Source organism: Apium graveolens, chromosome 9, assembly GCF_009905375.1.
Source record: "Apium graveolens cultivar Ventura chromosome 9, ASM990537v1, whole genome shotgun sequence".
NCBI lineage: Eukaryota > Viridiplantae > Streptophyta > Magnoliopsida > Apiales > Apiaceae > Apium > Apium graveolens.
Genome location: NC_133655.1, coordinates 94,250,383 through 94,258,470, shown reverse-complemented (window position 1 = coordinate 94,258,470; position 8,088 = coordinate 94,250,383). Strand labels below are relative to the sequence as shown.

Genomic DNA, 8,088 nt, shown 5'->3' with positions numbered 1-8,088 from the left:
AAGAAGAAGAAGAAGAAGAAGAAGAAGAAGAAGAAGAAGAAGAAGAAGAAGAAGAAGAAGAAGAAGAAGAAGAAGAAGAAGAAGAAGATCAAGACGACGAAGATAAAAATAAGGGAGAAGAAGAAGTAAATCGATGGACAATGAAAATGATGATGATGCCGAAGATGATATTGAATAACATTGTTTGTAAATTTAATGATGATTTTTAGTAGTGTTTGTAATGATAATAGTGAATTTCTATTGATTTTTATTGGATTTTATGAAATTTATGTCGTAATGATAAATTTGTAATGGTTTTTAAATCCGGCTTAAGGACAATATTTGACCACTTTTTACCATAATATTTCCTAGAAAACTGACTGCCACAACACATAACCGACCACATTCTTTATAAAATCGATCGTATTCTTAAACAAATGGTCGGTTATAAACGGTCGATTATAAAGAGTTTATGTGCCTTCCGACTTAAAACCGACCAAAGTGCATGTTTGACTTCGGTCAGTTTTAATCATGCCGGTCAACAGTCAATTTTAAAATAAATTTTAAACGATCAAACCGTACGGATGTTAACTTCATGTCAAAATATGCTTAGACACAAAAATTATATTATTTTAACGAGTACAAATACGTTTTTATAAGTAAGTTAGCAAATTTACTTAAAAATGTGAAATAAAAAATAAATATAAATTTAAAATTATAAATTATACAAGATCGAACCGTACGGATAGACAGATGCAATGAAAATGAACAATTGTACCAAAAAATAGCCTATTTAAATAATATTATAAGTAAAATAGCGTGAAATATAATCACTTCAATTAGTATGCCGCCATTCTGTAGACAGAATAAGTTGAACTTAACATTCGATGTACACATCATAATTTCAAAATAAATTTTAAACGATCAAACCGTACGGATGTTAACTTCATGTCAAAATATGCTTAGACACAAAAAATTAGATTATTTTAACGAGTACAAATACGTTTTTAAAAGTAAATTAGTAAATTTATTAAAAATGTCAAATAAATAAATATAAATTTAAAATTATAAATTACACAAGATTGAACCGTACGGATGGACAGATGTAATGAAAATGAACAAATGTACCAAAAATTAGGCTATTTAAATAATATTATAAGTAAAATAGTGTGAAACATAATCACTTCAATTAGTATGCTGCCATTCTGTAGACATAATAAGTTGAACTTAACATTCGATGTACACAACATAATTTAAAAATAAATTTTAAATGATCAAACTGTACGGATGTTAACTTCATGTCAAAATATGCTTAGACACAAAAAATTAGATTATTTTAACAAGTACAAATACATTTTTATAAGTAAATTAGCAAATTTATTAAAAAATGTGAAATAAATAAATATAAATTTAAAATTATAAATTACACAAGATCAAACCGTACGGATGGACATACGCAATGAAAACAGACAAATGTACCAAAAATTAGGCTATTTAAATAATATTAAACATGTTTTTGTAAGTTTTTTTTTTAATTTAGGGGTTTCTAGGGTCAGATAAAACCGACTATTAGGGTTTCTAGGGTTATTAAAACCGACTGACGTGCTCTAAAACCGACCGAATTTTATTTAGGCGGTTTTTTTTGGTGAAAAATAAAAAACCCCGCCTTTAACTGCAACGACGTCATTTTGCATGCTGCACGTTTTCTAACCTCATAACCGACCACCCTGACCGTCGGTTTTAATCCTGGTATAAAAAAACTCTTCATTTTCTTTTATCTGTTTCTTCTCTACTCTATCCTCTCTTATTTTCTCACCGAACACAAATTCACCGAACTCTAAATCTCCTATCTATGGCGTACAATCAACGAAGAACCGCCTCAAAATCTCCTCTCCATTCCTCATGTTTCTCTCTCAATGTAAGATTTTTCACTCGATTATATATTTTTCACTCAATTGTGTGTCTGTGTGTGTAAGTATATATATTTTTTGTGTGTGTGATTCGAGGTTATATATATGTTTTTTGTGTGGGTAAATTAAGAATCGAAGTTCAAAATGAACTTTGTCACTTCAAATCGAAGTTCAAATCGTAATTTTCAGTTTTTATATGTTTTTGCATGAAAAATATTCATCGGTTTTGGTCGGTTTGTTGAATATATGTATAAGTAAAAATCTTGGTTTTTTCGTCGGTTTGTTGAGATATGTATAAGTATAAATCTGTTTTAGGGTAGTGATAGGGATAAATAAATCCTGATTGTATAATTAAATATTGCAAGGTGTAGGGCTGCTAGGCCCAATAAGAAGATGTATGACATTCAGACCAAGAAGGTCAACACATTGATCAGGCCTGATGGACTAGATCAGGCCTGATGGAACAAAGAAGGCCCAAAAGCCTTGATTATTTATTAATTTTGTAATTAATAAATAAAGGAGGAAAACAGCTATTAAGATAAGTCCTAGTGGGGATATAAATCCTTGTAGATTGGCCTCAAGGGGACCTAAAAGGATAAGGAATCAGTTTCCTACTATCTAGGACTCCAAAGTCCATTCTAATTATGAGACTTGCCCACCAAGTCTCCTATACCAAGTCCAATTCAAGGACTCTCAACATCTATATAAGGGGTCTCGCCCCACAAATCAGAACTACATTTTTTGGCTTGATTCTCTAATTCACAGAGATACGTAGGCATCTCGTAAAGGCATAATTAAGCTACGAAACACGAGAGCAGCCATTAAAGGCCTTGAGCTCCCGAATCTTAGTAATAAATACAGCAAATAATAACCTTAGTTTTTTATCCATAACATTTTGGCACCGTCTGTGGAACTGAACAACAACCATGGCGAGAACACGGAGAACAACTAGCGCTCTGGAGGAGGGAACACCATCAGGGACAACTCAGGTGATTTCGTCAACCGTGGAGATTCCTCCCCACTCAACTTATGCATCTACTCAAGCGGAAACCCAGATAGGGGCAACTCAACCTCAGCCACAAGGGACGACTCCCCCGACTATTCAAGGTACGAATCCTCAAGTTCAACAAGTACATATACCTGTAAATTCTCGACCCGTTGGGTATAAATATTCAACTGTTGTTACTACTAACCCCCCTTATGGGATGCCCCTTTACCCCGAGGTTGGAGGAAGTGGATATGCTGGGCGAAGTGAAGCACGAGGGCAATCGCCCCCTTATATACGAGGTTTGGCTCCTATCCCCAAGGATCGGGAATTTTCTGGTCCTTACACTGAGAGAGATTCCGAATCTTCGGATGATGAAGTGGCCCCAAGAAGGAGACGTCCAGGCAAGGAGCCGATGGCCGATGGAAGGCAATGCCCTCGAAGCACCCAAGGGGAGAATCCCCAGGAAGTGCAGGAAAGGATAAGGGCTCATGAGGCTGAGATCTAAAGGCTGAGGCATGACTTGGAAGCTCACCAGGCCACCAGACCCCAGATACCTCCTAGGGGGAGAAATCCTCCTCCTGTCATAGACCTGGATGGTCCGGTATGAAGAAGGGCTATCTTCCCAAGAACTGATCCAAGCAATCTCCTTCCCCTTGGAGATCCTGATGATCCAACTCCACCCTTCACAGAAGAAATAATGAATGCCCATATCTCAAGGAAATTCAAGATGCCCACTATCAAAGCCTATGATGGCACCGGAGACCCCGCTAACCATGTCAGGACATTCTCTAATGCACTGCTGCTGTAACCCGTGGATGACGCTATTAAGTGCCGGGCCTTCCCTCAAACCCTGTCGGGTATGGCTCAAAGATGGTACAGCCGCTTGTTAGGGCGAAATCACGCACTAATATTCACGCAAGTATACGCGTTCGCAAGTAATATAGAATACTTTCTAGTTCGTTCCCTCAGAGACTCAGACTAATTTATTGTCTAATTTAACTCACTCACCAATGTATGACTACTTCTCAATGTTAAGATAATAACACTTAAAATTGTTGATTAAATATTAACTATAATTAACTACTTAATTAACCACTTAACTAACACTTCAATTTATCAATAATAAAACACTCATGAGATCACAACTTCATTATTACTTCCTTCTATAGCCATAGTTATTACCTTTAGCATGTGACAATGATGATATTAATCGAATAACACGAAACTGATAAAAGCCAACTTTCATTGTACTAATACCATTATACCAAACATCCACAATTAAGATAGAAGTTGAATAGTCATCAATTATGTTGAGTTCCTATATGTCTACAGAAATTGACAACACAACGATTTAAGCACAAGTTATCCCTTTTTGATTACATAGGGCAAATAAAACTGTTAGAGTTACCCACTAATCATGCACAACGTACATGAACCTATGCTAGCATGGCAAGTTCTAAATCTCAAGATCCACCGTCGCTTCACAAGAGATTAACACCCTATCTTATATGTTCGCGACGCACATAAGACGAATATGCACAACCAATACTAGATATCATGCAATCATCACATACTAAAGTATTAAACAATTAACTAAAGAATTCCATAATAAATCCGTTGCATCCCCATGATCACGATTAGCCCATAATAGAACTTATCGCCATCATGGGTTCATATGAAATCATGATAAACAAACACAAGAAAATAATAACTAAACTGATTATATTAAAACAGAGTACGTCACAAGAGTAAATAAGTCAAAGCAAGAAAACTAGCATCCAACGTTACAACGAAACAAGAATCACAAGAATATATGCTTCTTCTTCGTTGCTGTGTGCTAAATCGGTCTTCTTCCTTATCTCCTTCGCTTCTTGCAAAAACACAATCTAAAACATAATCTCCTCTTAATACTCTATGAAAATGTCTCAAATCTACCTATATAATAGTCCCATAAAACTCAGATTACATAGAAATTGGAAGCCAAACAGAAGTAGAAGTCTAAAATAATATATCTTTTTCCCCGACCCTGCGCGGCCGCTCAGCATTTCTGCGCGGGCGCGCAAGGCTGCTGCACGGCCGCTCAGCATTGCTGCGCGGGCGCGCAGGACCCTACTGGAAAATTTCCAGGTTTGCTCCGTTTCTTCGCCGTAATCTGCCCGTTCTTTTCCTCTCTCAATGGTGAACACATGCCAAGGCTTATTCTTGATGATTCCTCCTCCGGAATGCAACTAATACCCTGAAATGCATAAACACTAGAAAAACGCATCAAATACACAAAATACTTGATTTCAAGATACCAATTTAAGCCATTTTAAGACGTTCTAAGTGGTATAAAATGCCACTTATCACCGCTTACCCCCAAACTCTATTGGATCGTTCAGAGAGTTAAGTCAGGCTTTTATTAAGCAATTCATCAGCGGGAGAGTCCATGAGAAAAGTTCAGTTTTTCAGTATAATCTCTTATAATTATATATTATCTCTCCCCATTAGTTAAGCAATTGATAAGTGGCATTTTATACCACTTAGAACGTCTTAAAATGGCTTAAATTGGTGTCTTGAAATCAAGTATTTTGTGTATTTGATGCGTTTTTCTAGTGTTTATGCGTTTCAGGGTATTAGTTGCATTTCGGGGGAGTAATCATCAAGAATAAGCCTTGGCATGTGTTCATCATTGAGAGAGGGAAGAAATGGGAAGATTACGGCGAAGGAACGGAGCAAACTCAGGAATTTTCCAGAAGGGTCCTGAGCGCCCGCTCAGCAGCTGAGCGGCCGCACAGAAAGCTGAGCGCCCGCTCAGCTATGCTGAGCGGTCGCGCAGGGTCGGGGAAAAAAATAATTTATTTTAGGACTTCTATTTCTGTTTGGCTTCCACTTCTATGTAATCTGAGTTTTATGGGACTATTATATAAGTAGATTTGGAGACGTTTTCACGAGAGAGAATCGTGGTATTACGCAAGGAGCGAAGGAGATAAGGAAAAAGACCGTTTAGTGCACAGCAACGAAGAGGAAGCATATTTTCTTGTGATTCTTGTTTCGTTGTAACGTTGGATGCTTGTTTTCTTACCTTGAATCTATTTACTCTTGTGACGTACTCTGATTTAATATAATTAGTTTAGTTATATTTTCTTGTGTTTGTTTATCATGATTTCATATGAACCCATGATAACGATAAGTGCTATTATGGGCTAATCGTGATCATGGGGTTGCAACGGATTTATTATGGAATTCTTTAGTTAATTGTTTAATATTTTAGTGTGTGATGATTGTATGATATCTAGTTTTGGTTGTGCGTATTCGTCTTATGTGCGTCGCGAACATATAAGATAGGGTGTTAATCTCTTGTGAAGCGACGGTGGATCTTGAGATTTAGAACTTGCCATGCTAGCATAGGCTCATGTACGTTGTGCATGATTAGTGGGTAACTCTAACAGTTTTATTTGCCCTATGTAATCAAAAGGAATAACTTGTGCTTAAATCGTTGTATTGTCAATTTCTGTAGACATATAGGAACTCAACATAATTGATGACTATTCAACTTCTATCTTGATTGTGGATGTTGGTAGAATGGTATTAGTACAATGAAAGTTGGCTTTTATCAGTTTTGTGTTATTCAATTAATATCATCACTGTCACATGCTAAAGGTAATAACAATGACTATTGAAGGAAGTAGTAATGAAGTTGTGATCTCATGAGTGTTTTATTATTGATAATTTGAAGTGTTAATTAAGTGATTAATTAAGTAGTTAATTGTAGTTAATATTTAGTCAACAATTCTAAGTGTTAGTGTCTTAACATTGAGAAGTAATCATACATTGGTGAGTGAGTTTAATTAGACAATAAATTAGTCCGAGTCTCTATGGGAACGAACTAGAAAGTATTCTATATTACTTGCGAACGCGTATACTTGCGTGAATATTAGCGTGTGTTTTCGCCCTAACAAGTTTTTGGCGCCGCTGCCGGGGACTCGGCGTATTTGTTTAGTTTATGTACTCACCATTATTGGTCATTAGGACTCAGTGATTAGGACGTAGTAGTTACTTATTATTTCCGGTTGTGTTTCAGGTACTTTAGCAAGCGTTTATGCAAACTCGTTCTCGTACTCGCAAGAGGACTTTATATACAGCTGAGGAGACAGACGAAGTTCTTGATATTCCGGAGAAGTTAGATTTTGAAGATTCGGATTCAGGAACTGAGCGGAAAGAACCAGTAAACATGGGTGATCGTATTGTTCAAGCTGATCCAGCTCTTATGGATTTTTCTCGGCCAAAAATTGATGACATTCAGTCAAGCATTCTTCATCCGGCTATTCAAGCTAACACCTTTGAAATCAAGCCGGGCACTATTCAGATGGTGCAGAATTCTGTTTCTTTTGGAGGAGCGGCGACTGAAGACCCCAACATGCACATAAGGAATTTTGTCGAGATCTGCAGCACTTTTAAGTATAATGGCGTGACTGATGAGGCTATCAAGTTGAGGCTTTTCCCATTCTCACTGAGGGACAAGGCTAAAGACTGGTTACATTTTGAACCAGCTGGGTCCATCACTACGTGGCAAGATCTTGCGCAAAAGTTTCTGGTGAAGTTTTATCCGATGGCAAAGACTGCTGCTATGAGGAGTGCTCTTACTCAGTTTGCGCAGCAACCTACAGAATCTATGTGCGAGGCTTGGGAACGCTACAAGGAAATGTTGAGAAAATGTCCACATCATGGAATGCCTGATTGGATGGTGATCACTGGTTTCTATAATGGTTTGGGGGCCCAATCTCGGCCCATGCTCGATGCAGCAGCTGGAGGCGCCTTATGGGCTAAAAGCTATACTGAGGCGTATAATCTTATAGAGACTATGGCTGCAAATGAGCATCAAAACCCAACTCAGAGGATGACGTCAGGTAAGGTAGCAGGTATTCTGGAAGTTGATGCAGCCACCGCTATTGCAGCCCAGCTTCAAGTGCTATCAATGAAGGTTGATTCTCTGGCTACATATGGAGTTAATCAAATAGCTATGGTTTGTGAGCTTTGTGCAGGTTCTCATGATACGGATCAGTGTTCTCTTGTCAACGAATCTGTTCAGTATGTGAATAATTATCAGCGACAACAGCAGCTTGTGCCAGCGACCTATCATCCTAATAACAGAAATCATCCAAATTTCAGCTGGGGGAATAATCAGAATGCTATTCAGCCACCATATCAGCAAGGAGTGAGTAAACAGTT

The 8,088-nt window shown here is 37.4% G+C and overlaps 1 non-coding gene across 1 annotated transcript; it reads right to left on the bottom strand.

Moving 5' to 3' along the window:
- Positions 1 to 7,483: 7,483 nt before the first annotated feature.
- LOC141687831 (small nucleolar RNA R71) lies at positions 7,484 to 7,590 on the bottom strand. The gene has a single exon (XR_012561312.1). It is a non-coding gene; the product is annotated as a small nucleolar RNA R71 (small nucleolar RNA).
- Positions 7,591 to 8,088: the final 498 nt, after the last annotated feature.